General features: G+C 51.4%; 1 pseudogene; it reads left to right on the top strand.

Annotated features, from left to right (window-relative positions):
- The first annotated feature begins 4,877 nt into the window (after positions 1 to 4,877).
- LOC118977996 (transmembrane protein 230-like) lies at positions 4,878 to 16,235 on the top strand (annotated as a pseudogene).
- Positions 16,236 to 26,597: the final 10,362 nt, after the last annotated feature.

The following is a 26,597-nucleotide window of genomic DNA, read 5'->3' as shown; positions in this document are numbered from 1 at the left end:
GTGACTGCTCCAGCCTCCCAAATACCCCTCCACCCCACTTCCTTCCCCACCTCACTGCCCTACCCCGCCCAGGCCTCAGCATCCCTCTCTGGGCCAGTTACTTCCTTGTTTTATTTAGAGCTGGTGGGCTCTTGGGTGTCCCCACCGGGCCCTGCTCTGTGTGGTGAATGGCAGGGTGTGGCTCCAGGCCCCTGGTAGCGCCTGGGGCTGTCCAGGCCCCTCAGAGAAGCCTGGAATCTGTCTTTCTTCCTCGTAGGAGGAAGAGGTCCAGTTTCCCCACATTAATTGAGAAGCAGATGGGAACGACCCATCCTGGCACAAACCAACCAACTTAATGTATTTGTTTGTAAGTGGGGGAAGAGGCAGGCAGACAGACGAACAGACAGACAGAATTCTTGCTAGGCCAGGCTGACCTCCTCTGTCCACCCCCCCCACCCCCGTCTGAGTGAGGGGAGGGGGTCTCATTCTCTTTCTGCCTCGAGGACAAGAAAGGACAGGACGAAAACATAAAGGGGACACCACAGGTGAGACTGAACAACGAGCAAAGTCGAGGGAGGAATCTCTTTCCTTGGAGGCTTTGAAAAGTGAAAGAAAACGGCCAGGAGTGTGCTGGGAAATAAGGCGGTGTGGGCTGGGGCAGGGAGGGGGCCGAGGGGGCCTGGGGTCAGTTTCCTCTCCTTCTCCTTCTAACATCCGATATTATTTTGCATTCGTGTCAGATGTACAATGTCGTGGTTCGACAATTACACACTTCACCAAGGGACTCCGCCTTGTTTCTAGTCCTGTGTTGTTTAGAAGGCTTTGGGGAACTTTCTCCAGATAAGGACTCAGACCATCAGCCTGGAAGGGTCCCCACCTGGCACCACACACGGTTACCACAAATGTCACTACTGTATTCCCTGTGCTGCACTTGACATCCCCATGCCTGCTCTGTAACTCCCCATCTCTGCTGCACCCCCCTTCACCAGCACCCCGACACCCATCCCCTCTGGCAACCAGCAGTCTGTCCTCTGTATCCATGAGTGTGTTTCTGGGGTTTTTTTTCGGTTATTTTGTTCTTTAGGTTCCACATATCAGCGAAATCCTATGGTATTTGTCTTCCTCTGTCCAACTTCCTTCACTTAGCATAATACCCTCTGGGTTCATCCCCGCTGCCACAAATGGTAAGATTTGTTTTCCTTTTTATCAAATGTAGCAGGCTAACCAAATTATCCAGGTTTCAGGTGCACAAGTCCACAACACATCGTGGGAACGCCGTGTGGCGTGCCCGCCACCCCGAGCCAAGTCTCCGCCCACCCCCATTTATTCCCCCACCCCCACCCCGCGAACCTCCTCGACCTCCCTCCCCCACTCCCCCACCCCATAATCACCACACTGTTGTTTGTGTCCGTGAGTTTCTCTCTTTTTGTCTTTTTTGTTCCATCCCTCACACCTCCCACCCAGCCCCCACCGCCAGCTGTCAGCCTGCTCTCCATCTACGGGTCTGTCTCTGTGTTGCTTGTTGGCTCATTCCGTTCATTAGATTCTACATATGAGTGAAATCATATGGTGCTTGTCTCTTTCTGACTGTCTTATTTCCCACTTAACATAACGCTCCAGGTCCATCCATGCTGTCGCAAAGGGTAGTATTTCATTCTTTTTTAGGGCCAAGTAACAGCCCATTGTATATATGTACTACTACTCTGTTCAGGTCAGTGTGAATGGTTGCGGTTCGGGGGGGTTAGCCCTGGGGAGAAGGGCGATGCTGGGCGCGGACCATGGGCTGCAGTTATCTCAATCGCCACCAGGTGGCAGGCCTGCCTATTTCTAACTGATGGGAACTCTGGCTGCTTGGGAACTCAGATTGGCTGATGAATTTGTTTATCCATCCATCATTTATTCATTCATGGTTTTTACTCCCGAAGCACTTTGGGCTCCTTATATGAGCCAGCAGGCATTGTGCTGGGTGTGAGGTAGAAACAAAAGTGGCCAATACGAGGCCTCTGTTCTACAGCCTTAGCACAGCTCCTCTCTACTCAGCAGCGGGTCATGTGCCCGGGGCAGGGTCCGAACAGCTGAATGGTGTCTCTGGGGCAGGCTGCTGCCTGGGTCCGTTCCCACTGCAACCGTGCGGGGTGGTGCCTCCGCCCGCTGTTCTGCATCGAGAGCCAACGGGCAGTGGGCCCTGGGCAAGGTTTGGGTCTCCTCCAACCGGCTCTCAGGGAGATAGGCAGCGGGTCACAGGTGTAGCCACAAGGTGATTACTGGGGCTGAGGTTTTCTCTTCCTCTGTCCTTCCTCCCAACAGGTCGACCCTCAAACCACCAGCACCCCCGCCCTCCTGTGCTCCTCCCACACTCCTTTCCCTTTGCTCTGTTCTGGCAAACTTCCTCAGAAATGTCCATTCAAGGAGAGGAAAGCGGGTACCTGGAGCAAGCCCAGGTCCCAGGGGCCTTGAGGCTGCACCCTTCCCACCTTTCTCAAGCCTTGTTCTCTCTCTCCTCCCCTTCCTCTCGGCTCCCAGCACCGGTGTTTCCTGCTGGAATCATCCATGCCTTGGCTATTTACTCCATCCCCTGAGGTACAGCCTCAGGAGGGCAGGAAGAGCCACCTCACTCACCATCAAAGCCTCAGGACCTGGCACGGTGCCTGGTATGTAGTAGGGCTCAGTAAGCATGGGCTGAAGCTCTCAGCGGAGTTGAGGAAACCCATGGAGCCTCAGGAAGGCGGGGTGGGCAGGGGTCAGCTTGGATGCTAAGGACACAACTGAGAGTGTCTGTGTGCCCACGTAACTGCCTTGGATGGAACTGGAGGACCCCACCTCCATGAGGACCCCAGGAGCCCTACTCTGCTTCTTAGGGACTGGAACTCCAGACCCAGCGGGGGTGGGACAGCACCCACTGGGGTCACTCTGGACAGGGCTTCAGATGGTTTCCTTGCCCAGCAGCCGTGGAGACCTGTCCTCTGGGAGAGTGCCAGCCATGGCTTTACCTCCCTCCACTCTCCCCTCTGCCCCAGCTGCCCTGGCAGTCAGGAACCCCTTCCTTTGCCCAGGCCCTGAGTCACAGTGCAGCTCAGCTGGAAAGCATCTGGCCATGCCCATGGCCCTGGCAGCTGGCCCGTTAGCCCTGCAAGCGGAGCACCCCACCCTCAGAACTTCTGTGAACTTCTCCTTTAGGATATGGCCTTTGAAAACTTCCTCACTGCCTCCCGAAATCCCCTCCAATAAGTGGGGGTGGAAAGCACCCCACCCAAAGTGCTCCGTGCCAGGTGGAATGGGAGTCCCAATCTTATCAGCTCATCACATTCCGCACATTCCCCGTGGGTGGGGGAGGGGCGGCTGGAGAGGAGAATGCTGCCCCTCTGGGATATTCTGTGTCTCCGTTTGCTTGTCTCTCCCCAGCCCTGAGCCAGGCCACAGGCTCAGGTCACTCCAGGGGCCTCCCAGGCCCTTGCACCTTGGACTCATGTCTAAATCCTCACTCTTTCTTTTTCTGGTCTGTTCTGTTCTTCTTCTCCCTCCATTTTCTCTTTCCCTTCGGAACCCTCTTCTCTCTGTCACCCTACAGTCTGAGGGTAGGAGTAGGGTCGGGGGTGGGGGTGGGGGGACCAGGCCAGGGTTGTCTGCCGGGACTTTGTCTGTATTCCAGGCATCCAAGAACTCTGGGTTTGGTCTGCCCCCAGTTCCACACCACTGCCAGGAATGTGGAACTGGGGGCAGGTGTGTGTCTTCAGTCTAAGAATCACCCTCTCTGGCCATTGGCTCTTCCCACTCAGCAGAGCCCTGAGGTCCTGATGTCCAAGTGCTTGGCCTCGAAGACCCTTCCAGGCTGATGGTCTGAGTCCTACCTGGAGAAAGTTCCCCAAAGTCTTCTAAACAACACAGGACTAGAAATAAGGGCCAGCGTTTCCATCTGCCCCCCACCTCCACGAGCCCTGAGCCCCCTGCCCCTCTGGCTGAAGGAGGAGCCGCTGGCTCACCTTCTTTACACAGAAACTGTGGGTCTTGGGCCCAGTGCTTGGACCAAGTTGCCCAGTTCCTGGAACTTACATGCACGTTAATTTTGCCCTCTGGCCATCTCCCAAATCCCAAAACCACAGAGCAGTGGCTGAAGAGGGCCTGGCTCTTCATTCTTATTCTGACTCTGTCACTAACTTGCTGTGTGACCTAAGATTATTCATTACCCTGATGTAAGTTTCAGTTTCCCTGAGGAGCGACAGAAATAGATTGCTGGCCTCATGTTCCAGAGCTGAAGGGACGTGCCCACTGGCGCCCTCTACTGGACTGACGTTTTGGCCAAGTTCTGATGGAGGATATGGAGCAGAGTCGTCATGGAGTTGTTCTCCCTTCAGAGACAAGTCTGTTCAGTTTTCTGAGTGAGGAGCAGGGCCCTCTCAGGGGGCCCCCTACCCCCTGCCCCTGCCCCGTGCTCCTCAGACCATTCTCTTAGAAAAGTGTGTCCGAAAAAGTGGTACTATGAAAAGGATCTCCAAACAGCGCATACACACAGAGTCAACATGAACCTTAGTAGTGAAACGCGGAAAGCTTTTCTGCTGAGATCAGAGACTAGACCGGGCTATCCCTATCACCACATCTGCGCGGCACTACCATGAAAGTCCCAGGCAGAGCAATAAGACAAGAAAAAAAAAAGGTAAGAGAATTCTACAGGAAGAAATAAAACTGTCAATATATAGATGGCATAACGGTACCCAGAGAGAATCCCCCAAACATAAAACTAGTAGAGTCAATAAGTGGATTTCTGGCGCTGGGCTGGCCTGGGTGGGGTGGGGTGGCAGCAGGTAGGTGAGTCAGGAGCATCTCTGTTTCCGACAGTGAGCAAGCTGTTGGCTCGCCGGGGACTTGGCAGGGTGCTCCAACTCTAGCTGTGTCAGCGCATTATGACGCCATCTCGTACCAACCTGGCCGATGGAACTCCCGTTAGGAAAGTGAAATACCCAAGGCTCTCCAGCGCTGATAATGGCTACATCGACCTTCAGTTTAAGAAAAGCCGTCCTCCTAAGGTCCCATATAAGGCCACTGTGCTTGGTACAGTGCTGTTTTTGATTGGTGCCTTTCGCATCACCTCAGGCCCCCTCCTGCTGGCAGGCTATATCAGCAGGGGCGGGGGGGGGGGGGGGGGCGGCCCCGCAGACTGCCATCCCCATCTTGATGATTGGCGTCCTGGTGTTCTTGCCAGGAGTCTACCACCTGCGCAGGCATCGCTGGCTGTGCCTCCAAAGGCTACTGGGGTTACTCCTACGACCACATTCCAGACTTTGATGACGCGCACCCGCTTCAGCCCCGAGCAGCAGAGACTGAGCTCAGTTTTAAGATATTGAGCAGAAACTCTGGCTCAGGGCTAAGGAATTCTGCGGTTTGCAGATGTTTAACAAAACAATGGCCAGGTTTTATGGGTCCATCCTGAAGATGTTAACAGCTTACAATTAGCTAAGTAGGGCATGCTCTGTTTTTCACCTCCTGGCCCAGGCAAAAAGCTGACAAGTTTTTCCGCATGAACCTGTATCGTAGAAGAATAGCAACGTTAATCGTATGGAAAAGCAGGGGTTACTCTGTAGGGGGGAGTGTTGCTGCCACCATTCTTTTTAGGATTGAACAATTTCTTTTTTAAATTAATTTATTATTCTTAGGGAGAGGGAAGGGAGAAAGAGAGGGAGAGAAACATCAATGTGTAGTTGCTTTTCGCACCCCCAACTGGAGACCTGGCCTGCAACCCAGGCATGTGCCCTGACTGGGAATTGAACCAGCAACCCTTTGGTGTGCAGACCAGCATTCAATCCACTGAGCCACACCAGCGGGGGCAGCATTTCTTTCAAATTGTCAGTTTGTTCTTGTGGCAAAGGGAAGAATGCAGTGTATCAGATTTCTTATTACTGAGTAATTTATTTTGAAAATATCTAAGTATCTTGTCCCCTCTGCTGTAACTTCATGTTCTAGTGGAAGACCTTGGCAAAATCAAATAGTGGTGTGGATGCATCTGTAATGTCTTCTACTTGCTTTCCTATTAGGAGCTGTCAGGAATTTTAAAGCCTCAGAGCATGTTTTGAAAATGTCAACACTTTCTCGGTTCATCACTCCTTGGGTCAGCTCTGATCTGGTTCACCAAGTAATTTGGGAAATTCTATTCATTATAGACTAAGGTGTTTTGTATATCACATTCTTAAGGACTGGATTTTGGGCTGTTTTCTAAGGGAAATGTAGGTAACTGGTTGTTATTTAGAGTTTACAGCCCTTTTGTTAGTGCCTTGTATTATGAAGTCATTCTGCTGAAGATCACAAGATTTGGCCTGGATCCCTAGAGAACTAGACTACCATGGTTTGTTTCTGTTGCCTAGCTTGCAAAAAGCAACTTATGTTAAAAAAATTAAGATATCAAAATCTAAAAAAAAAAAAGAATGGAGAAGTAAATTTAGTAAGGCCACTAAATACAAGGATACAGGATCAATATAAGAAATTTGCATCCTGGCTGGCATAGCTCAGTTGATTGAGGCGGACTGCAAACCGAAGGGTTGCAGGTTCGATTCCCAGTCAGGGCACATTCCTGGGTTGTGGGCCAAGTCCCCAGTGGGGGCCATGTAAGAAGCAACCACACATTGATGTTTCTCTCTCTCTCTCTCTCTTCCTCCCTTCTCCTCTAAAAAATAAATAAATCTTTAAAAAAAAAGAAATTTGCCCCTGCCTGTGTGGCTCGGCCAGTGTGGCTCAGTTGGTTGAGCATCATCTCTTGTCCTTTGAACCAAAAGCTCAGCAGGTTTAATCTCCCGATTCCCCAACATGCCTGAGTGGCAGGTTCAGTCCCCCAGGGCATGTACAGAAGTCAACCAACCCATGTTTTTCACCCTCTCTTTCTCCATCTTTCCCCCCCCTTCTAAAATAAAACATAAAATATTTTTGAAAAAGAAACCAAATGTTATTCAATATACTACCAATGCATACTTATGGAAAGGGATTACAAAGACAGTACCATTTACACACTATAAAAATATCATATACCTACCTACAAATAACTTAGACCAAAAAAAGGGCAAGATCATACAATACGCAGAAAACGACAAAACATTATTGAGAGATCATTTAAAATGCCTAAGTCATAAAGGGAATATACGATGTTCATGGATTGGAAGACTCAATGTTGTAAATGGGTCAATCCTTCCCAAATCAATCTATAGATTCAATGCAACCCCAGTCAGAATCCTGGCAGATTGTGTGTGTGTGTATACATGCACGTGTGTGCACTGACAAGCTGACACATTTACAAACGTGTCAACATTTGTAGTGACAATTTATAGATTCTAAAATTGATATGGAGATGCAAAAGACTAAGAATAGCCAAGGCACTCTTAAAGAAGAGCAGAGCTGGAGGATTTCTAGCATTAGGTATTAAGACAGTGTTGTATTAATACAAGGATAGGCCAACCAGTAGAACGAAATAGAAAGCCCTGAAACAGACCCACACATATATGGGCACTTGATTTCTGACACCGATGATACTGCCATGTATATTGGGAAAAGAATGTTTGTTTCAATAGACGATGATGGGTCAACTGGATATTCTTATGGAAAAAAGTTACCTTGCTCCCTACTTCATACCATGCCAAAAAAAATTTCAGATTAATAAAGATTTAAATAAAAATGATAAAACCGCTAGATGAAAAATATAGACGATCTTTATGGCTTTGACGTAAGCAAAGATTTCTTAAACAGAACACAAAAAAAATACTAAGCATAAGGGAAAAAATGTGATGAATTAGTCTTCATTAAAATGAAGAACTTCTGCTTTTCAAAAGTCATCACTAAGAAAGTAAAAGGGGAGGTTGACTTCCGGCCAAGATGAAGGTGTAGGTAGACACAATGTGCCTCCTCGCATAACCAAAAGAAGGACAAAAACAAATTTAAAAACAAAAAAACAACCAGAACTGCCAGAAAATTGAACTGTATGCAAGTCTGACAACCAAGGAGTTAAAGAAGAAACATCTACCCTGGCTGGCGTAGCTCAGTGGATTGAGCACGGGCCTGCGAACCAGAGGATCGCAGTTCGATTCCCAGTCAGGGCACATGCCTGGGTGGCAGGCCAGTTCCCGGCAGGGGACACATGATACATTGTGTGTCCTCGGCAGATGCAACCATACATTGATATTTCTCTCCCTTTCTCCTTCCCTTCCCCTCTAAAGATAAATAAATAAAATATTTTTTTAAAAAAGAAGAAACATCTGTCCAGACTGCTAGGAGGAGCAGAGATGGGCAGCTAGGGCCAGAGAGGCCATGCGGCAAGGCAGTGGACCGGGCAGGTAAGGTGGCAGCTGGCGGTCTCATATTCACCTACGGATAAGCCAGGGAGCGAGACAGATTGCACGGCCTAGAGTTCCAGCATGGGAAACTAAAGTCTCAAAAACTCTGGCTGTAAAAAACTGTGGGGGTTGCGGTGGTGGGAGAAACTCCCAGCCTCACAGGAGAGTTTGTTGGAGACCCCCCACAGGGTCCTAGAAGGTACACAAACCCACCCACTGGGGAATCAGCACCAAAAGGGCCCAACTCACTTGTGGGTAGCAGGGGGAGTGACTGAAAGTGGGGCAAGAGCCCAGTAAGTGTCAGTGTTCCCTTTTAGACCCCTCCCCCCCACAGCACCACAATGCAGCGATGTGGGTTGCCCGTCCCTGGTGAATATCGAAGGCTCTGCCCCTTACAACACAACAGGTGCCCCGAGACAAAAAAAAATATGGCCCAAAGGAAAGAACAGAATAAAACTCCAGAAAAAGAACTAAGTGACAAGGGGATAGATAATCTATCAGATGCAGAGTTCAAAACACTGGTAATCAGGATGCTCACAGAAATGATTGAGTATGGACACAAAATAGAGGAAGAAGTGAAGGCTGTGCAAATTGAAATAAAGAAAACTATACAGGGAACCAACAGTTCGAATCAATGATTTGAAACACAATGAAGATACAAGAATTCAAAAATAATGAGGAGAGGCTTAGGAGGCTCTGGGATGACTTTAAACGTTCCAACATCTGAATCATAGGGGTGCCAGAAGGAGAAGAGGAAGAGCAAGAAGTGGAAAACTTATTTGAAAAAATAATGAAGGAAAAATTCCCCAATCTCATGAAGGAAATAGATTTCTAGAAGTCCAGGAAGCTCAGAGAATCCCCAAAAATTGGATCCAAGGAGAAACACACCAAGACAATCATGATTACATTAGTCAAAATTAAAGATAAAGAGAGAATCTTAAAAGCAGCAAGAGAAAAGGAAATGGTTACCTACAAAGGAGTTCCCATAAGACTATCAGCTGATTTCTCAGAAGAAAACTTTCAGGCGAGAAGGGGCTGGAAAGAAGTATTCAAAGTCATGAAAAGCTAATATCCAAGATTGCTCTATCCAGCAAAGCTCTCATTTAGAATGGGAGGGCAAATAAAGTGCTTTCCAAATAAGGTCAAGTTAAAGAGTTGATCATCACCGAGTCCTTATTATATGAAATGTAAAAGGGACTTATCTAAGAAAAAGGTCAAAATTATGAACAGTAAAATGGCAACAAACTCACAACTATCAACAGCTGAACCTAAAAAACAAAAATGAAGACAAACTAAGCAAACGACTAGAACAGGAACAGAATCACAGAAATGGACATCACATGGAGAGTTATCAGTGGGGTGGGGGCAGGGGGGAAATGGGAGGAAAGGTACAGGGAACAAGAAGCATAAATGGGAGGTACAAAATAGACAAGGGGAGGTTAAGAATAGTATGGGAAATGGAGAAGCCACAGAACTTATATGTACAACCCATGGACATGAACTAAGGGGTTAAATGCTGGTGGGAGGAGTGGTGCAAGGGGGAAGGGGAGAAAGGGGAGAAAAAAAAGGGACAACTGTAATAGCATAATCAATAAAATATACTTTAAAAGATTTTTAAAAAACTAAACCAAAAAAAAAAGCAGGAAAAAGAAAGTGAAAGGTGCCCCCACCTGCTGTGGCTTCATTCATTGGCTGTTGTCTCTGCAAAGTGAAAGAATGTCCGTTCGATTCCTGGTCAGGGAACATATCTAGGTTGTGGGTTTGGGGACAAGAGGCAACCAATCGATGTTTCTTTCCCTCTCTTCGTTCCTCTCTTCCCCTCTCCCAAAGGAGTAAATAAATAAATGAATAAATATTTTTTTAAAAAAAAGCAAAAGGCAAGATACAGAGTTGGTGATATTAGAAATACAAAGAGGTTGTGTCTGGAATATATAAATAACCCTTACGGATCAATAGGAACACAATGGACCATCCAACAGAAAACAGGGGAGAGACCTGAACAGACATTTCACAAGTAAGGCTTTCCAAACAACCTGCCAACCTATGGGAAGGTATGTGATAGCATCAGTCGCCAAGGAAATGTAAAACCCGCGTGAGCTGAAATGAAAAAGACGGGCGCTACTCAATATCGGCCGGAGGGTGAAGCTCGTCCGGAGGGTGAAGCTTGTAGCGGTCTTGGACCCAGCTGGTGGGAGTGTAAGTTGGCGCGCAACCGACTGCGGAAAACTTGATGAGGACATCACCTACAGCTGAGCGTGTTCGGTAGCCGGGCCCCCAAAATTCTACGTCATCTGGGCGTGCAGCCAACAGGAAGGCAGACATTGCGCTCCAACGGCACGCACGACGACACTCGCCACAGCATTGTGGTCAGCAGCCCCTAACTGAAGGAAATCAGGTGTCCATCGTCAGTAGAACGGATAAGTAAGGGGAGGCCCAGTTGTGTGTCGATATGCTGTACGGCGTTAGGGAGCAGCGGGCAGCAGCTGCGGGCACAGCTCAGATGGATCTCGAAAGCCTCATGAGAATACGGAAGAACACATATTATATGACTCTGTGGATAGAAAGGTCAGAAACAGGCAAAACTACTGTATGGCAGGAGAAGTCAGAATGGTAGTTAACCTTCGGGGAAAGCAGAGATTGGGAGGAGGCCCGAGGGAGTTTGGGGGGCCCTGGAAATAGTCTGTTTTTCTATCTGGATCTGGTTATGCGAATGTGTGTGTTTTGTGAAAACCCATCCACTCCTCTGTCTGTACGTGACACTTCAATAAAACCTTCACAGCACAATAAAATAAAATAAAATAGTGGTCCAGAGAGACTCATTAACTTGCCTAGAGTCTGACACAGCTCTTAGGCGGTTAAGAGTCCCAGATTCTTGTTCCTGCTTTGTTCCTCACTCTGCAAAGCCCTTGGCAAGTCGTTTTCTCTTTGGGGGCTCAGTTTTCCCATCTAAGTGGAGTGGGCAGAATCAAAAAGCGCATTTGCTGTTGTAAGAGCTGGAGGCAGAATTCCTCCGAGGGAGTGAGCTCGGCCTGGGAAAATACTTTGCTGGGCTCTCTCCGGATTTGAAATGAAGAGAAGTGTGGCTCCGGCTAATAGCCTGGGAGGGCTCTGGGTTTCAGGAGAGAGTTCTTGACGGAAGATGTGGGGCGATGGGAAGTGGAGTGTGGAGAAGAGACAGAAAGAGAGACAGACAGATAGACAGAGAGAGAGAGAGGAGTGGCTGAGAATCTACAAGATGGTGGCAACCTGGCTGAGATGAAAGTGTGGCCCTGAGAGGACAGGGCGCTGCGGTTCTTGAAGATCAGTGGTATCTCATATTCAGTAGGCCTCCTCTCTCCTCCATCGCCCCCACCCCTCGGGAATGATCCTCTAACCTCACCACCTTGGGTGAACAGTATTTAGGGAGGAATTAAAGGGGGGGTTGCATTCCACACCTGGGCTGGCAAAGCACAGAGCCAACATCCCACAGGTGAGAGGCAGAGACTTGGAGAGCTCAGCCAAAGCCAAAATCAGAGGGAGAGGGGAGCACCCAGGGCCCTTAGGGTGGCAGGGGGAGGGGGCTCAAGCTTAAAACCACAATATGGTTTGGAGATGAGAGGGGAAGGGTAAGCCTGGAAGTTTGGAGAATTCATGGTTCTGGGTGACTGACCCTTGGATTTCATGTAAAGTGAGCCGAGCAGATTAGACCGAGTGGAGGGCCAGTCCCTGTCAGCGAACTTCCCCCAAGCTCCTTCCTGCGCTGGTGCAGGCTGCAGAAGCTCAGCCCCTCCCAGCCAGACGGACACAGACTTGTGGCCAAAGGCCAGTGTCATTGGAGGAGGCGACAGAGATTCACTTCACTGATATCCAAAGGCTGGAAGGAGAGACTGTTTCGGTGGTGGGTGACAGGGGCTATGAACGAATTCACAAGGAGAAGAAAGTGCAGAGAGCAGAGTTCTTTCATTTTTACCTTCCCCAGGGAGGGAAAGGGCTGCGTGTGGAGACCCACACCTGCACCAGCCCTGAGGGGTCAGGGCTTTGCATTTTCATCGGGTTATGGGGTGGAACAGGATGTCCCCATTAGGCTGCAGCTTGTTTCGATGCTGTCTTTGCGTGCAGGGTTCGGGGGTTGTTGCGGTCTGATGTGTCCTATTTCAGGGGTTCCCAGAGCCTCAGCACCTTCCGCGCACTTCCAGCCAATCTCTAGTCCTGACCATAAAGGCCCATAAAACAATTAGGATCAGTCACGCTTTGTGGGGTTCAGCCAGCTCTGGAAAAGAGGGCCCGAAAAGGGGGCTTATGGCCTCTTCTTCCCCGCTCTGGTTTTTGAGATGAATTTATTTTTAATGACCTAGACCTGTTCCGGTTCTGGGGAGCAGGGATGAAAGTCCTTTCTTCTAGAACTACTTCCTGTAGATTATGAACGTAGAGTTGTCCCTGCCTGTGGATCCAGGTACGTGTGGGTCATGAAGAGGGAGAGGGTGTTAAAGAGTCAGGCGAAGGGGCAGAAAAGCAACTTGAGTTTAACAGGCCACTGTTTTCTCTGCACTGGGAGGCAGGCCCAGTTGTTCCCAGGACCGAGCAGCACCCTGGTCTCCAGAGAGGGAACACAGAGTGTTTTACAGTCTGGGAGGGGGAGGGTCAGAAGGAAGCAAATTTGAAGGAGAGGCATGGTCAGGAGAAAGAGGCCTGGAATCCCTGGAATCCCTGCTGAAGGTCAGAATCGTGTCTGCTCTTGAGAACAAAACCTAAGTACGGGATCAAGACAGCGATGGTAAAGGTCAACGTGGAGGATAGCACTAGAGTGAAGACACCCGTTCCTGGGCCAGGCTTCCTGGTCACCCGGTTGGCGTGGAGGCCAGGCAGTGCTGCAAGAGAAAATCAAGTGCTTGGGCTTCAGGTTGGTAAGTCCCAGAGCCTTCAAGTTCTTAAGCAGACATCCGAATGGGAGTCCCTGGGCGGGGCCGACTGAGTGTTGCCCATGGTGGGAACCACAGAAAAGAGAAGAGGAGGACATCTTAGGCATGAGAACAACCAAGTGCAGGGGGAAAGGTTTGAGAAGGGCATCCCCAACTCGAATGACCTAGAGGTCTGCAGCCAGAGCTGAGCGTCTTCCAGCCTGAGGGCAGATGGAACATGAGGTTCTGCCACAGAGCCGGGTGTCCCTGGGCCCCAAGAGCAGACAGAGCCTGCAGGGAGATGGTTGGAGGTGTCCCTCCCAGCCAAAAGCCTATGAAAGTGATCGTCCCAGCTCCAGAGTTTACGACAAGACAAGGGGATAAGCCATCCATTCCTCTGATAGGATGTTTTCATCCTGAGATTCAGAGAGACTTACCGATCACTGGCTGTGAAGATGGGTGAGGAGGAGGCCATCCTGAGAGTCCGGAGAGATGGAGAAGGGTTAAAATCCTCTCTCCAAACCTCACAGAGACTGAGTTAGGGGGTGATGTCTTATTAAAAACCCCTTTCTCAAACCCCTCCCCAGGCCTGTCTTTTGGGGGAAGGATTCAAATCCCAAAGAAACAAGGAGTTAAATGCTGATTCCAGGAGAGAGTCAGCCCTGATGAGTTGGCAACAGTGACCTTGACCTTGGGGTCAGCTGGGGATGGGGAGCTGAAGGCCGGGGGTCCTCAGCTCCCCTACGGCGAGCGGGGGAGAAGGACATTTGCCCGTAGCATCTCATTTTCCTCTCACGAGTTGGAATTCCCAACCCTCTGCTGTCTTTCCTCCCCCCCAGGGGCCCAGTATGTCCAGAGGGGTTACATCAAGGGGGCCTCCCCTCTCACAGAGCTGTCAGCAGCACGCCCCCCGAGCATCAGTACGAAGACCGTGAGAGGCAATGTTTTACTCCATCTCACAGATGAGGCTCCAGAGGTTCCATCACGTAGTCCAGGTGCAGGCTGGGAGGCATGGTGGAGGAGGTAGGGGCTGCGGAGATGAGGCGGTGCCTGGGTGAGCTGGCAGGAGGGCGTGGAGCACGCTTTTCTCCCAGGGGTTAAGGAGGCTTCAGGTCGGTACGGGAGCGCGGGGCCCCAAGAGGTGGACCTGGACACCAAGCGAGAGGTTCCTCCTCATCAAGGCCCATCTCCAAAAGCCACCTCCTCCAGCAAGCCATCCCAGATGTCTTCCTCCAAGAGGCTGTCCCCTCCTTCATCCCCACCCCTCAACCTCCCAGAGCGTAGGCCACACCAGCCCCCACCTGGAGGGGGGACCTGTTCTGCCTTGTCTCCTCACTTAATACTGACCGACATCCAAGCTACAGAGGGGGGGGCCCTCGGGGTTTCCTCCGAGGGGCCCAGTGTAGGCTTACCCAGGAGAGGTGGTCACCGGCACTTGGTGAGTCAACCAGAGAGAGGTCTGCTCCTCCTGGAAGACTTCCTGAGGGGCTGGGGGCCTCTGAGTTCAGGAGAGGTGGGAGGAACTTCTAGAGGTTGGAGAAAAAGAAAGGAGAAAAGAGGGGGCTTAGCCCAGGCCACAGTGGCTCAGCTGAGTGTCATCCAGTAAACCAAAAGGTCTCGGGTTTGATTCCCTGTTGGGGAACATGCCTAGGTTGCAGGTTCATTCAGTTGCTGGCTGGTCAGGGCGCCTGAAGGAGGCAAATGATCGGTAGCTCCCTCTCTCTCTCCCTCTCTTCCCCTCTCTCTAAAATCAATAAGCAGGTCCTCAGGTGAGAATAAAAACATAGAAATAACTTTAAAAAATTTTTAAATAAAGGAAAAGAGGCCGCTTGGTGCTGGGAAGAAATGCTCTGCTCTCCCATGGGAGCCCCCCACACCCTGTTTCTAAGGTGGACCTGCCCTTGCTAGCCTGGCTGGGAGCCCCAAAAGGTGTGGAAGGACCAGCCCACTCTGCTGATCAGTTCCAGCCAGGGAAGCCCAGGTCCAGAGGGGTGAGGCCAGGATGGGGCAGAGGGTCCATCTTTTATTGGAGACCTTCACACCACCCTCCACCTCCACCCCGGGGGTCCGGAGTCTCTCCAGCCAACAGCCCCTCCTCCCACTGGCTGTGAGCAGAAAGCAGTCTCTGCCAGAGGCGGGTGGGGCAGCCTCCCTCCCAGTCCTCAGGGGCGTTTGTTGGGGAGTGTGGCCTTGGGAGAGAGGGGAACAGATGTTTACCTGGTTGGGAGAGGCTTGGCTGAAGTTCAAGCTTAGCTGCTTGAACCACACCAAGAGGGAGAGAAATGCAGTTTGTTCCTACGTTGCCTCCCCAAACCTTTCAGGGTGCGGGCGAGGACTGGAAGGGAGACAGAAGGCTGATGATCTGGGCTCTGGGTACTGCAGGAGGACCACAACCACTTCTCCTGGCCTAGACTCCCTCCTCCCACCAAACCCCTTCTAGGTGGGCAGCCCCTGGATTCCTTCCTGTCCTAGCCTGTCTGTTCAGAGATGAAAGATAAGGAGAGGACAGAGAGACAGAGGGGGGGGGCGCGGGGGGGGGCGCAAGGGCAGAGGCTCCAGAAGGGCCCTGGGAGCGGGGCAGGCTGCCTGTGTCCTGGTGCAGAGGGAGGGAGCCACACAAGGTGTCCCCCTGTACTTGGCCCAGACGGTATCTTAACTCTATACCCGAGGGCAGCCCTGGGTGTGTGCCTAAGAGCTACTGTGTGTGTGTGTGTGTGTGTGTGTGTGTGTGTGTGTGTGTGTGTGTGTGTGACGTGACGGTGTGCTCTGGGAGGTGGCTGCTTGTCAAGCCAGGGAGTGACAGGCCCAGGGAAGAACCCCCACCCCTGTCATGCTCCTTGATTATTTTTTCCTGTCGGCTCTGCCTCCAGGGACTGCTTCCCGCCCAGGATGTCAGGCAGGCCGCAGCTTGTCTGACCCAGCCTGGACCCAGGGCAGTCCAGCTCTTGGGGGGCTGGATAATCTGAACCAGGGGAGGAAAGAGGAGCCACTGCTCCCACCCCCATCCTGGGCGCCTGGGAGGGCTCCTCCCTGCCTCCAGTTTGTCAGCCTCTCCCCCCCAGAGCAGGCTTGAGCCTTTGGGATGCAGCCAGATTCCTGCCAGGCGGGTGGGCTGTGGGAGGGACCAGCAGGCAAGGCTACTGTTCTGCATCTCCCATCCCCCAGGGCAGGGAGAGCCAGGCTCCTGCCTCCTCCCACCTACCCTCCCTGTGTCCAGAGCCTGCTTGACTGAGTGAGACAAGAGTAATGGACGCAGCCAGGGCCTGACCCGAGGGCCTTGGCTGTAGGCCCAGCACTAGGAACACAGTCCGTAAATATTTGGGGAGTGAATGGTGCCCACCCCTCCACACACAGCCGACTCTTTCCTGTAGGCGCAGAAGGCTCGCAGGGGGTGGAGGGGGGAAGGAGGCCATGAGTCCATCCTTCTTCGCCACTGAGCTGGGATCAGCATCAAAGACCCTGGGTTGCAGCTTGCTGGGCCCTCAGCCAGGTCCGGCCACCGACCGGAACACCGTTTCTTCATTGCCCAGGGCAGTTCCGCTCCAGCCACCCCCCTACCTCGAGTGTCAGCTGCAGCCCGGGGACCCCAAGCCTTGTCTTTCGGGCACAGAACCCATCCTCAGGGAAGTTCTTTCTGCAACATAGCTTCTGTCCTGGCGGGATCTCTGTATTTGGCATTGGGACGGAAACAAACCCTATCTAGCTTTTGGAAAGTTAACAGTGGCCCTCACCGTGCTCTTCTGGGGCGCTGTCCAAGGCTGTCACGGGTTCTGAAAGGGCTCAGCTTGGAGGTTCACTTCCCTGGAGGGGTCTTAATCTTAACCTTCCCTGATTTTCCCACTCTCCTGCAAGCTCAGATTGAGGCAAGGGTGTCTTTTGAGGAAGTCTGAACAGCCCGCTCACCAGGAAGCTGGGAATCTGAGGGAACCACCAGCCGTCTGCTGCCCCCACTCCCAGGGCCTGGAGAGAGTCCATGGAGCTGGGAAGCCAGGGTTGGGGCTGGGAAGAAAGCAGGCAGCCGCTTTTCCGACCCTGTTCCCTGGTCTACAACCGGATATCCAATCTCTTTTCATGAGAGTCCCGTGGTTTGTTGTGTAATATCAGGGCAAGTTATTGCAATCCTCTGGGGCTCAGTTTCCTCATCTGTAAAGTGGGGATAATAATGGCACCTACTGCACAGGATTATTTGAAGGATCGGATGAGATGATGCACGCAGGGCACTTAGAATGGGAGAAAGCAGAGAATAAGTAAGTGCTCAATAAATGTTAGCCTTATGATGGAGGCTTTTAAGACTTAAAGGTCAAGTTGTCCAAGTTCTCTCGGTCCTGAACTCTGAGTGTGTTTCTCAATGCCTGGGGAAGGAAGGAATTGTGGGAAATAATGTGCTTTGGGACCAGAAAGATCCTGCTTCAACCTGCCTAGCCCTGATCAGGCCAACCTGCTCCAATCCTCTGTTACCCTGCCCACTGGGTTCTCATGGGCCCACCTCCCTTCCTCCAGCCTGGCCAGGCTGGTGCCCATCCCACTTCCAGGAAGAGGGATGTAAACACAGCTCACACAGCTCGGGTGGACGAGAGCCCCCCAGCATCCTCTCCTCTCCGGAAGCAGCGGGGTGGTCAGGGCTGGTGGTCAGGGAGAGAGGCTGGATGTTCCTGGGTCCTAGGTCATGGAGCCCAGAGATGGGGGGCAGCCTTTTAGAAGCTATGGAGGGAGTGGGCAGGGTGGTAACCCCAACGTTCATGCCCAGACCCCTGCCATCCTCGCCTGCATACCTAGTGTGTATGAAGCGATCTCACTATGGTTTTGGTTTGCATTTCCCTGATGACTAAAGATGTTGACCAACTTTTTAAGCACTTTTAAGTGCTATTGGCCATTTATATACCTTCTCTAGAGAAACATCTATTCAAATACTTTTTAACCACCTCGCTGAAATCGAGCCACTGGGTCATCTTCCCCCCTTCGTTCTTCCCACCGCAGCCCCTCTTCCCTCCGGGTGCCACTGTAGCCAGGCCCTTAAACCCCTGTTCAAGCTCCCAGTGACTCCCTACGGCTTGCAGCCGAACCTGACAAATTGGGCTCCATGGACAATGTTTTGTGAGAGGCTGGGAGAAATTCTCCTGAGGATGGTTCCATGGTCAAACAACATTCAAGATTTTTGGAAATACTGCATATTCTAATCCAATCCAGGAGTCCGGCAATGCGTGTTGGCCCAGAGAAGCCCCCCCCGCCCCCCCGCAAAACAATCCCCTCTATAACCCAGCACTTTCCAAGTGAATATGTTGATAAAGACATACCCCCTCCCCTTGTATCTGCTTTTTCACAGCTTTACTGAGATATAAATCACGTATCAATAATAGACTCATTTATGTGTACAATTCAGTGGTCTGCAGTATATTGGGAGTTAGGCAACCATTGCTGCAAGCAATTTTAGAACATTTTCATCACCCCCCACCCCAAACTCCACACGGGTGGGAAGTAGCTATCACTTCCCACCTGCACCCCCACCTGTCTCCCTTTCAGCCCTAGGCAACTACTAACCTGCTTTCTGTTTATATTTGTTTGTCCTGGACATTTCTCATCAGTGGAATCACACTATAGGCAGCCTTTTGTGAATGGCTTCTTTCACTCAGCAAAATGTGTTCATAGTTCATCCGTATCATAATGTGTATCAGAGTTTCATCCCTTGTTCATGGCCAAATAATAGTCCATTGTGGGAATCGACTACATTTTGTTCCTCCGCTCATCAGTTGGTGGACATTTGGGTTGGTTTTACTTTTGGACTACTGTGAAGAATGTTGCCATAAATATTCATGTGCAAGTGTCTGTGTGGACATGTTTTCATCCTTTTGGGTGTAGACCTGGGAGTGGAATTGCTGGGTCAAACAGTAACTCCGTGTTTAGCTATCTGAGGAAATTCCAGGCTATTTTTTTTTTAAGTCATTGCATCAATTTACATTCCCACCCGCAGTGAATGAGGGCTTCCGTTTCGCCCTGTCTTCACGTATCTGACTGCTTGGTTCTAGCCACCAAGCAGAACGGAACAATATGGCGGGTGTGAGGGGCATCTCACTGTGGTTTTGAGATTTGCACTGCCCTAAAGATCAGTGATGTCGAGCATTTTTTATGTGCTTTTTGGCCATTTGTATGTCTTCTTTGGAGAAATCTCTGTTCAGATCCTTGGCCCATTTTTAAACTGGGTTTTGTCTTTTTGTTAATGAGTTGTAAGAGTTCTTTGTGTATTTTAGACACAAATCCTGTATCAGAGGTACGATCTATAAATGTTTCACTCCTTTCTATGGGTTATCTTGGAGCTTTTTTGAAGGTGTCCTTTGAAGCACAATTTTTTTTAAGCACAATAATTTTAAATTTTGATGAAGTTCAGTGTCTTAATTCATTTGGGCTGCAATAAAAATTATAGCTTATAAACAAAAGAAATTTATATTTCACAGTTCTGGAGGCTGGAAGTGCAAGGTCAGGGCTGGGTGAGAGCCTTCTGGGCCTCAGACTTGAAATATATATATAATTGTTTATAATAATTGTTTATAACAATTATATAATTGTTTATATAATTGTTTATATATATAATTGTTTTGCTTAATCCTTTCACCTTTCAACCAGTCTCCCAATGCCCCTCCCCTCTGACAGCTGTCAGTCTGTTCCACGTACTCATGCCTCTGCTTCTATTTTGCTCGTTAGATTCCACAGTATTAATCTCAGTCCTGAGGGCCTTGCTCTCATGATCGAATAACCTCCCAAAGGCCCCATCCCTTAAAACCATTACCTTGGGGATTAGGGGCTAACCTTGGGGGTTAGCCCAACATGTGAATTTGGAGGGGACACAAACATTCAGACCATAGCATTCAGTTTCTCTATTTTTTTCTTTTGTTGCTTATGCTTTTGGTATCATGTCTATGAGTCCATTGCAAATCCCAAACCACAAAGATCTAGCCCTATTCCTGGCTGGGTAGCTCAGTTGGTTAGAACATCAGCCCCATACACCAAGGTTGTAGGTTCGATCCCCAGTCAGGGCACATATAAGAATTAAGCAATGAATGCATAAATACATGGAACAACAAATTGATGTTTCTCTTTCTCTCTCAAATCAATAAGTGAAAATTTAAAAAAATTAGCCCTATGTTTTCTTCTAAGAGTTTCACAGGTCCAGTTCTTGTATTTAGATCCATTTTGAGTTCAATCTTGTATATGATCTGAGGCAGAGAACCCAGTTTATTCTTCTGCATGTGGATAGGCAGTCCTCCCCACCCCTCCCTGGTATGTTTACAAAACCTCCAGTAGTATCTCATAGAACGCCCGCTGGAAAATGCCAACCAACAAGATCAGGCCCACGTTTTCAGTCTAGGCATGGCCTCTCAAGATCTGCCCCCAGCTCGCCTTCTCCCAGTTTCTCTGGACCGGCTTCTTGGTGTTCCGTGGACTTGCCTCGTTCCCGCGCTCTTTACCCCCACCCCTCCACACACCGCCCACCCTTGCTGGATGAAATCCACTATCCTCCAAGGAATACTCATAGTTTCCTACGTGTCGGACATTTTCATGAGCTCTGTATTTGTAGTATACTGACCCAGGTGGCATATATTCCTACTACCCCCATTTTACAGGTGAGGAAATTGAAGTTCAACACAGTTAAGTAGCTCACTCAAGGTCACACAGTTAGCAATGGAGGGAGCATTTGACGCCAGTGTGTCCCTGCTCTCAAAAAATCCCTACCCTGCTGTCAACATTTGCTTTTCACCACCACCCCGCTCACCACTTCATTGGTACCAAAATATATTTACTGAGCTCTACTGCGTGTTTCGCTGAAATAACAAGCTAGCAAGTGAGTAAAAGAATTAACAGAACTGCATTGTTGGGGCTGGAAAGGGCCCAAGTGGAGGCACATTCCAGGGTAACAGCTCGATCTGATGCAAGGGGAGGCTCTGTGGCGTCTCCAGGGTCGCAAGGTGGTGCAGGGACCAGGTCAGGGTCAGGTCTCTCCTCCTGCCTGGCGGTCCTGACACCCTGCCCTGCTGCATCTCCATTCAGCTCACGTTTATTAAGTCTCTTCTCTGTGCCCGGCCCCAATCTAAGCTCCTTCTGAGGCAAACAGAACAGGAACCCTGGAACCCTGCCCTGTCTCTCTCTTCAGGGACAGCAGACTTAAGCCTGGGGGGGGTCCTCCTGGCCTACACAACCTTCCTGATTTGTCCCCCATGCAGGGCCATCCTCTGTACTCCGGGGAGGTCACTGTCCCCTTGGAGGGAGCACTGGGAATGGGAGGCAGCCAGCAGCCAGCCAGGGGCACAGGGCGGGCCGGGAGGAAGGGCCCTGGGTAGGGTTCATTTCCTGGCACCCTTGTTTGCCGCGTGCCCCTGGCTTCTGGTGGCTGTTTCCGCCCCTCCCACAGCCTCCCTGGCTGAGTGGGCAGCTGGCCTAGGACTGGAATTCCCCACCATCCTCAGTTTTAGCTCCCTCTCAGCTGGGCCCTCTCCCTGGAGCCCAACAGACCTGGGTGAGAATCCTCTCCCCCCCAGCAGCTGTGTGACCTTGGGCATGTCTCTTTGACAGTGTGGGCCTTTCTTTCCTCTTTAGAAAAGTGGATAATAGACTGACCTCCCAGGCATAGCATGAAGAGTAAAGGACATAATTTACATAAAAGGCTTAGCACAATGAGACTCCCAGTATAAACCATTATCCCCTTTCTCAGCCTAGCTCTCCCCATTTTCCTCCTTCAGGAAGTCTTCCAGGATGCCCACTTTCCCCTGTCTCCCCATTCCTGTGTTATTCCTGTGATGGGGGTGAGATGATGGGATTCCCCAGGTGCTGACACCTCCCGTAGCTCTTGGGTGTCCATTTCCCTGACATAGACACGCCCATGTCCCATGGTGAATGGGACTGAAGGGGGCCCTCAGGGAGCCTCATTGGTTTTCCAATGGACCAGCTTCAATTTGATGCATAACACTGCCCTCCACTCCAAGCAGAGCACTGTCATGGGAGCTGTTGGCAGAGCGGAGACGGGGGGGTCTGGGCTTGCTCTTCCTGGAGAACAGGCCCATGAAAGCTGCCTCTGCAGCCACTGCCACCCGCCCTCCAATAAAAATAACGTTGATTGAGCCATCGCTACGTGGCGGACACTGTGCAGCTTCACCTTTACTCTCCACAATGACTCTATGATTAGGGTACCATATCCAAGGATATGTTCATTGATTCTAGAGAGAGAAGAAAGGGGGGAGAGAGGGGGAGAGAGTGGAACATCGATGTGAGAGAGATGCATCCATTGGTTTCCTCTCATACGTGCCCCGACTGGGCAGTGAGCCCACAACCTGGGTCTGTGCCCTGATCAGGAATCACACCCGTGATCTTGGGTGTACGGGGTGACGCTCCAGCCAGGTGAACCACCTGGCCAGGGCTAGGGTACAATTTTAACTCACTTTTAAGTATAAAGAAACAGAAGCACCGAGAGCTTGAGCAACTTTGCTGGAGCTAAAAAGTGGCCTCTGGCCAAATGGGACGAATGTTCTGTCAGAGGGAGACACGGGGTTATGTTGGAACAAAAAGCACCGGTTGAGACTCGGGCGCCTGGGAAGAGGGAAGGGGGGCTGTCAATGGACAGGAAGAAGCTGGGGCGCTGTTTGCAGGCAAAGGCCTCAAGAAAGGGGCCAGCAGACATCTGGGGGATGAGGCCCATCCTGTGGCTGTGGGGGGAGGATGCGGGTGTGGAGGGCAAGGACTGAAGGTAAGCAAGCAGTCATGGAGGACCTCAAGCCCTGCACTAAGGAGCTGGCCAAGGCATACAAGGTCGGGTTTTGGGTGGAGTCAGACCAGAGGCAGGTAGAAGAGTCTCCTGGGGCCAGGTGATGATCATCTCAGGGAAGAGAGGGAAGGGCACAGTGTGCAGCCGGTGCCTGCTGCTTCCTTATGCTTCCTTATACAGTCTCAGTTAACTTTCCAATAGTTCTCAGCGTTGGGCACCATTATCACTGCCTCGCAAATAAAGAAACTGGGCCTCAGATCTTACCAGAGGTGAGTCAGAGTCATTGAGGTGGGGGGACCCCACTGTCTGGAGTGAGGTCAGGGCCCAAGCTGTGTTTGCATGCTGGCACTGAAGGTGGACGTGCAGTGCTGTGAGGTCCTCTCAGTGGGTCTGTGGCTGCAGAGAGGAGGGTAGGCATGAGATGAGTGAAGTGGGGTCCCTGGGACTGTATCCAGGTCACAAAAAAACTAGGGCAACATTGGTGCTGGAAGGAAGGAAGGAAGGAAGGAAGGAGGGAGGGAAGGGCACAGCTGAGGGGCTGGAGCCCAGGTCCAGGTGGTGGGCAGCCCATGGGAGTTGGGGCCCCGAGGGCAATCTTGGGTGAGCCAGCTGTGGGTCCAGCTGGATCTGGAGTCAGGCTGGTATGTTCTGGTCAACATCAAAGCCAAGGCTGGTGCTCCCGCTGGTGGGTTTGGGGGGCACCACCTTGGGACTCCTCCTGGGCTCTGGCCTCCTTATCTATCGACACCCTTGTCCTGGGGCCTCAGGCAGTTTACCAGCCACACCTGCACCTCCACCCTGGAGGCCCTAGAGGTGCCAAGACTCACCAGCTGTCCTCGATGCTGACCTGTCCCCTGCATCCCACAGCCACCAGCTCCTGTCCCCACCCCTCTCCCACATACCTCTCAAGTCCATCTGTAGCTCTACCACAGGACAGACCTCCCTCCTGCTCATCTGCATCCCTGCATTAGTCCCCAGATGGGTCTCCTTGACTCCAACCAGAGAAAGCTTTTGAACCCACAAAGCCTATCTACTCACTCTTGGGTGTGAACCCATCAGTCCCCTCTTCCCAGGCCAGCAGGCTGAAGCCCTAACTCCTGGCCCTAGGGATTTCCTGAGCCGTTCTGCACAGCCAGCCGGCTGCTCTGGGATTGCTGCCCCACTGCCCTTGCATCTACCTCACTGCCCCCTTGTCCCCTCAGCGTATCTGGCCGTCCCCTCTCCCCCCAGAATTCCCTTCGCAGCAGCAGAGAGGTGCTGCACCCTCACTGCTTCACTGCCATGCCTGTCCTGGGCTGCCCAGAGCAGTTAGTTCTGCCACTGAATGAGTGGTGTGACACCTCCCAAACCCCCTGATTCCTTCCCTTAGAGGAACCCCTAATGTACAGGACAGGTTGGGGGGAGGGGACCCCCAGAGGGAACAGGCCAAGACCCTGGGGGTTCGTTTCGCAGGAAAGCGGAATGTCCTTCATGTCACACCTATCACGTTCACAGTGAACGGGGCAGGGCCAGAGGCCTGTCTGGACCCCTGCCCGCCCCACCCACCTGCACTAAATCATTCTTTGTCCAGCTCTTCCCTCAGCACCCTTTCCTTCCCTGCCCCCACCTCCACATCTGCCTGAGTCATTTATACCCCAGGGCCCTGGTTTCAACGGGTGATGCTGTTACAGTCTTCCCACCCCTGCCAGGTAGGGCTGCCTGCATTTCAATAGGAGCATTCTGGGGAGGAAGCCTTAAACTTTGGCGGGCTGGCCCACCGTGAGAATTTCTGTGATCCCCGGCAGGAAAGGAAGGGGTAACTACCACTGTCCCCTGGCCCCCGCCCCGGCCCAGATCAAATTCCACAAGGGTGCCCTGCTTGCTCATCAGAGAGTGGAGCTGGCACCTCCCCACTGGCCCTATAAACGGCTTCTCAGCTCACCAGCAGGTTTCTGGCTTTACTCCCCTCCTGCTGCTGCTCCCTCGGAGGGGACATCTGCAGTGAAGGGCTGGGGGTGGGGGGGCCAGGATGAGGGGCGAGGGTAGAGAGGAAGCTGCAACCTGTGTTACTCAGGGCCCTGGCCCGTCTGTCCGTCCGGAGCGGGTGGGGCGGAGGAAGTGAGTCAGTGGGCACAGCGATTCACGCCTTGGAACCCTGACTTTCCTTTTCAACCCACTGAGCCAAGACATTTGTCCCAACAGGATCCCATGTGGTGGGGGGATGGGAGCAATTCACAAGGCAGAGGTGGCCTCCCACTCACCCACCTCGTTCCCGTTTTTAGGAGCATAAAGGGTATGTGGCGAGCTGAATTCCGCTGGACGCATAGTGGTGCAGACCTACTGTGCAGGAGGGCATGTCATGGCTGCCAGAAATACAGGTGTAATCAACACTGAGCGTAACTACCGGGTCCCAGGTCTCTTTCTCAACATACCTGTAGCCTGCCATCTTTAGGCCCAATTTGCAGTGAGGAAACGGAGGCTAAGAGAGGTGAAGGGACTTGTCCAAGGTCACAGCCCTGCCAGTCTATAAGCACACTAAAATTTAGTCCAGGTTACAAGTCAGTGCAAGGCCTGGAATCTTCCGAAGGCACTCTGTGCAAGGGGCGGGGTGGGGAGTGCAGGTGATGTGGGGGTCAGGAGTGCAGGAGGAATATGAAAACTCACGGAAGTTGTCAAAGAAGTGGATATTTTCCAAGTACACAAGGGGGTAAAGAGCACTCCAGGCAGAGGGACCAGCATGTGCAAAGATCATGTGACATGACTGGCCCTGGTGCGTTGGTGGAATCCTGCTGGAGACGAAGTGCTGCTGTTGGAAAGGAAGCTGTGGGGCAAGGAGGAGATGCTGAACCTCTTCTGGACACTCAGAATCTGAGGAGCCTGAGGGTGGCCAGCCAAGGGGCTGGTGAAAGCTGAATCAAGGCTGGAGCCTGGCTCTGGCTCGGTAGCTCAGTTGATTAGATCATTGCCCCGATATGCCAAAGTCACAGGTTCGATCCTCGGTGAGGGCGCTTACAAGAATCAACCAATGAATGTATGAATTCACAATCGGAACAACTCAGCTATTGGCTGGCAGGGAAGTTTACTGATATTTGAGACCTGTACACCAGGTCCCTCTGGGGGGGGGGGGTCACTGCCTATTTACTCCCAGAACCCCTCTGTTCTTTCTCTCTCCCATCCCCCACATGCCCTACCACACCTGTACTTGAAGTCCAAGTCAAATCTGACCTGGGGCCTTCTTACCCACACTCTCTCCCTCCATCCCTTATCCAACTTATTACAGCAGCCCCTCCCTGCTGGCTGGGTCTCTCTTAGCAAAGCTAACTCCGTGCTGTAGTCAACATGTTCTTTCTAACACCATCCATTGCCCCACCAGCACCAGCCCTAAAATACAATGTAACGTGGGTTTAGCCTCTTTAAATTTCAGAGTTTTCAGGATGATACCCTGGCCTCTGGAACATGCTCTGGTTCATCTCTGACGTCCCTGGGGGTCCCCAGCTCCGTGCTGGTAGATAGTAGCTTGTCAGTGAGTGTTTGGGGTTGACAGCTTCTGAGCAGGGAAGTTGCCAGCACGCAGCACCTGCCCCACCCACCCTGGGCCTGTATCTGGGTCACTGGAAAGAGGAAATCTGATAAACCCATTCAAGCTTCACAGCTCCTCCTTATCTCCTCCGTTATTTGCATTTTCAATTCAAGTCAGAGATAGAGACC

Source organism: Sturnira hondurensis, unplaced genomic scaffold (assembly GCF_014824575.4).
Source record: "Sturnira hondurensis isolate 20B ecotype Veracruz unplaced genomic scaffold, ASM1482457v3 Scaffold0021632, whole genome shotgun sequence".
In the NCBI taxonomy this organism is placed as follows: Eukaryota; Metazoa; Chordata; class Mammalia; order Chiroptera; family Phyllostomidae; genus Sturnira; species Sturnira hondurensis.
The sequence above is the reverse complement of the archived record's forward strand: the minus strand, read 5'-3'. Positions and strand labels throughout refer to the sequence as shown.